The sequence below is a fragment of the Temnothorax curvispinosus genome, unplaced genomic scaffold (assembly GCF_003070985.1).
Source record: "Temnothorax curvispinosus isolate PA1 unplaced genomic scaffold, ASM307098v1 QBEX01017333.1, whole genome shotgun sequence".
In the NCBI taxonomy this organism is placed as follows: domain Eukaryota; kingdom Metazoa; phylum Arthropoda; class Insecta; order Hymenoptera; family Formicidae; genus Temnothorax; species Temnothorax curvispinosus.
The window spans coordinates 1-5299 of NW_020227113.1; the positions used below are offsets into that span (position 1 = coordinate 1).

Sequence of the window (5299 nt, forward strand, 5' to 3'; positions counted from 1 at the left end):
GGCACCCGGGTTGGATGGAATTACGGCGGAAATGGTGCGTGCCGTTTGGCGCGCAATTTCGGGATGGCTGAAAAGAGTGTATGATGTGTGTCTGAGTACCAACTGCTTTCCAAAGGTGTGAAAGAAAGCGAGAGTGGTTGTACTGCTGAAGTCCCCAGAGAAAGTGCGGTCGGACCCCGGGTCTTACAGACTGATCAGCCTGTTGTCTGTGCTTGGGAAAGTGTTGGAGCGAATGATGGTGAATAGGCTGGAGCGATTGATGAGTGGGAGAATGTGTGAGGCACAACACGGGTTTGTGAAGGGACGTTCGACCGAGAGTGCGTGGAATAGCGTGCGTGAGTGCGTGAGTGGATCCGAGTACAAGTATGTGTTGGGAATCTTTGTGGACTTCCAGGGTGCATTCGACAACCTGGAATGGCCATGTGTGATTGAGAAACTGTGTGAGGAAGAATGTGAAGAGATTGGGTTGTGGAGAAGTTATTTTGATGAGAGATGGGCATGTATGATAGGAATGAATGAGGAAGTGTGGAAGAGAGTGCTGCGGGGCGCACCGCAGGGGTCCATCGGTGGCCCAGAAATCTGGGTCCTACAGATGGATAAGCTCCTGTGGGAACTCCGCAGACGTGGATGTATGGCGACGGCGTATGCCGATGATCTGTTCGTGCCTGTCGAAGGACAGAGCCGGGCAGATCTGGAGAGAAAGGGGAACGAGTGGATGAGGATAGTGAGCGAATGGGGTGCGAGTGTCGGTGTGAAAGTTTCAGAGAGCAAAACGGTGATGATGCTCCTGAAAGGGAATATGTCGGAAACGAGACACCCGAGCGTTAGTGTGAATGGGAAGCATGTGAGGTATGTGAAGTGTGTGAGATATCTGGGTGTGTGGATGGGCGAGCGAATGAGTTTTAAGCCGCACCTGGAGCGTATGAGACAGAAGTGTGTGAGCGTGGTGGGAAACTTGAGACGTGTGATGAGGAGCGAATGGGGTTTGCGAAAGAGAGCATGGCGTGTGATCTATAAGGGTTTGTTTGCTGCGTGTGTTATGTATGGTGCGAGCGTGTGGTACAAAGCCATGGAGTACAAGTATGCGCGAGTGGCGATCAACAGGTGCCAAAGAGTGGCGATGAGCGCCTGTTTGAGTGTCTGTAGAACGGTCTCCACGGAGGCCATGCAGGTATTGATGGGTGGTCTTCCGTGGGACCTGGAGTGCGTGAAAAGAGGTATGACTGTGAGAATTAAGAATGGCTGGAGATTGGGTAAAAGAGGTGTTGTGAGCGAAGAGGAAGTGAGAGCGAGAGATGTGGACGAGAGTGGAGTTGCTAAATGCTAGGCTGTATGAAAGATGGCAGAGTGAATGGGATAACGGTGCGAAAGACGAGTGACACATGGCTTTGTACGGGATGTGAGGCTTGCCGAGGCTTGTCCGGGATTTGAGCCGAGCCTATGGCTCGGCTATATCTTGACGGTTCACGGCAGTTTGAATGAGTTTCTGCATAAAAGGGGATTGTCTGAGACTGAAAGTTGTGCGTGTGGTGCTGAGTGCGAGGACTGGAAGCATGTGATAGTTGAGTGTGAAATGTATGAGGATGTTAGGAACTTGGACGAATGGGGAGTCAGGGTGAGTGAGGATGGTAGAGTGGACGTGAGCGAGGTATTGGAGCGAAAGAAAAGATACGAGAGTCTGAGCAGGTTTGCGGCTTGTGTGTTTCAGCGAAGAATGAATGTGAATGCGTGAGACGTGCGAATGCGGCTTACCGGGGCCGGGTCTGCAGGAAACCCAACCGGGAGTGGCCTCGGCTGCGAAGATTCGACCAGTGATCTAGACTGGTACCACGGGGACCGGTCGCCCAAGGAGCTTGCTCCTGCCGGTCGCGGGTAGGACCATCGTGGTGGCAGTGGTTCAGCCAAATGCTGGCTAGGATACCCGAGTTCACAAACTTGGGTGTCCGACGGGTGAGCTTGCGTCCCCACAGCTCGGGTGCCAGCCTGCTTAGCTGGTAGAGCGTGGATAGTCGCTCGCCCCGACCAGTGGGTTGCCGCGGGATCCTGTAATCCTGCGGTGCACTGGTAGTATCGACCTCGGTCGGTACGCGCTGATTGGGCGTATCCCAATCCCGCGCCCATGGGGGACGTGTGGATGAGGCTCCACGAGCAGGTGCCGCACGTTAAATCAAACGACATATTCTGTCCCTATCTACTATCTAGCGAAACCACTGCCAAGGGAACGGGCTTGGAAAAATTAGCGGGGAAAGAAGACCCTGTTGAGCTTGACTCTAGTCTGGCACTGTAAGGAGACATGAGAGGTGTAGCATAAGTGGGAGATGGCAACATCGCCGGTGAAATACCACTACTTTCATCGTTTCCTTACTTACTCGGTTAGGCGGAGCGCGTGCCCCGAGGGCTTCGTGCCCCGGCGGTCACGGTGTTCTAGAGCCAAGCGTGTCAGAGTGGCGTGCAGAATGGGCAGAAATCGAAGGACCAATGTTTTGTCGGGGGTGTCAGTTCCCCGCTGGAACAATGGTCGAAAGCTTTGATGACCAAAGGACCAGAGGGGCGGTAGGTCCCCTCACGATTAATGTACGGCGAAGGCGCGCTGGGCGCATGCAACGCGTGCATGAGATTGAGCGATAGCGTAAGCGTAATCGTAAGCGACTCACCGTGGATGGCCGGCTCCGGTTCCTCGCCGTTGTCCGTTGCGTTGTGCCCCGTCTCGGTACAAGATCCTTGCAAAGCAATAGCAAGCAAGCAGGCAATCAGGCAAGCAAGGCAGGCAATCAGGCAAGCAAAGCAGGTAATCAGGCAAGCAAGGCAGGCAAACGAAACCGTGCGGCTCCACGTTATCAAGAGCGTCTCTTGAGACGATTTGGCGAATCACTTTCTGTGTGTGTGTGTGTGTGTGTGTGTGTAGCCGTAAGCGGCCGTCGACGAGGCAAGTGATCCGTGCCGTGCGACGTCTGCACGAGAATTGTCTTCCGGCTCGCGTTCCTGGAAGGTGTCGCGAGCGAGTAGTATTTCTGATTTGCATTGCGGTCGTCGGCGGATGGCGATGGCAGCACCGACTGGTGAGTCGCTTGTACTTGCTGATCGCGATCCACCGACGTCTCGCTAAAATAATGGGCCATGATACGACCGAATACAGTAATGAGAACATAAGTAATAAGAACAACACAAGGTATCACGCGAATATTTACAACGATTTGTACAAGGGGATAGGCGATGCGCCGAACATATATATATATATATGTATATATATATATATATGTATATATATACTGTCCCTATCTACTATCTAGCGAAACCACTGCCAAGGGAACGGGCTTGGAAAAATTAGCGGGGAAAGAAGACCCTGTTGAGCTTGACTCTAGTCTGGCACATATACATATATATATATATATATAATATCAATAACATAATTGAAAATTGTAATTATAGGCTCCACCTCACAGCGGTTCCACATACTTTAATTACAAAAAAACTCATAGTATAAATCTTACTGCAATGTGAATAGGAGAGGCAATTAGAGCCAGGCGCGGTAATCAAAGCGCAAATAATTTGTAAAAATAAATATATATATATTAACGTACGCTTCGACACATTATTTGTGTCCTCTTCAGCGTTAAAAGTTACATATACGAAGATTAACAAAGATGATAAAAAGAAGTCGAGTATAAGGCGTAGTCAATAGACGAACAAAGCATAAAAGACGCAGTCAAAATTTAAAAAACAAGGATTGAAATCCTATGGATGTACCGTTGTCAGAATTCCCGATACGCCGGTAAACGCTCGCTCCGCATCCCTCGCATCTTAGGAATAATCTCGCCAGGTTGAAAGACCAGGTGGGTAAGAAAGATTCGAAAGCCCTACCTGTATCATCAAACGGAGTCGCAATGTGGTAGAGGCGTAAATTATATTAAAATCCGATGACTAATAGATTTACTTACAGAGCAATTGCAGACCGGAATATCGCATTGTAACAACAAACTTCACGGTTCGAAACGTCGCGAATGAGTGAGGCATAGGTGGGAAGGTTAACATAATAGAGACTGGTGTATAAACCAGAGGAGGGGATAAACTCTCGCATAAAGTTATTCTAAATCTTAGACAGTCTCTCGATTACATTTAAATACGCGTCCGGTAAACTCTCCGCATCGGTCTGTAAATTCAAACCGTTCGCCTGCCTTTTTATGCATATCATCTCCGAAATCAAACGTTTATAACCATAGGATTCATTATCTAAGATTTCAACGCCATTCCAATCGAAATCATGATTCCATTTCAATCTGTGTTCAGTTATGACAGAATGATTTGGAGTACTCCAATTAATATGATTACGATGCTCCTTGATTCTTGTTTGCAATTGCCTACCCGTTTGGCCCACATAAGAAGCGTCGCAATCATTACAATTCACCTTATAAACCACGTTACATTTATTCGACCATGGGAGATTATCCTTGTGCGCCTTGATGAATGTACGCATTTTATTTAAGCTGTTATAAGACAGTCTCACATTCAAATCCCTTGTGGCGTTCCTAAGCTTTTCAGTGATCGTTGGGACGTACGGTAACGTGAAAAAAGGAGTAACTTCCTCTTCATTCTGTCTCACATTCGTATTCGAGTCTCTGTTAAACAGAAACTTAAGACGTTCGCGCAAAATTCTAAAGATAAATTCCAATGGGTAACAAATCTTACTGCTGTTTCTGATGCACGCTACAGATTTATTTTGGTTGATGTAGGAGCGGAAGGTCGATGTAGTGATGCAGGAGTATTCGCTAACAGTGAATTAAAAGCAAAACTTGAATGAAATACTTTAAGTGTACCTCACCTTCTAAAATTGGCCAGTATGAATTGCCATTCGTTTTGATAGGTGATGAAGCGTATCCATTATCACCTTACCTGATGCGTCCTTATCCAAGACGTTCACAATTAGACCTAAAAAGAAAAGGTTTACAATTACCGTCAAAGCAGAGCAAGAAGAGTTGTTGAAAGTGCTTTTGGCATCCTTGTGACACGCTGGAGAATTTTCCGAAGACCTATTAATACATATGTGAAGAAAGCTGAAATAATGGTGTTAGCCACTCTATGTTTACATAATTTTATTATTACTAAAGAACTTGTCAAGCATTCTAGAGATAGAAGATATTTAAATTGCACAGATAACGAGAGACAACAACCATCGCTTGCTATTCAAAATATAATAAACCAAGCAAACAATGTGTCTTCCAGCAATTTATCACGCGTCTATAGAGAGAGATTCGCTAATTATTTTATGAAAGAAGGTGCTGTAAATTGGCAATGGGAAAAA

The 5299-nt window shown here is 47.2% G+C and overlaps 1 long non-coding RNA gene across 1 annotated transcript; it reads right to left on the reverse strand.

The window, feature by feature from the left end:
- Nucleotides 1-3747: 3747 nt before the first annotated feature.
- Nucleotides 3748-4236, reverse strand: LOC112467436. The gene is made up of 2 exons (XR_003042259.1): nt 3939-4236; nt 3748-3861 (listed from the first exon to the last, which is right to left on the reverse strand). It is a non-coding gene; the product is annotated as an uncharacterized LOC112467436 (long non-coding RNA).
- Nucleotides 4237-5299: the final 1063 nt, after the last annotated feature.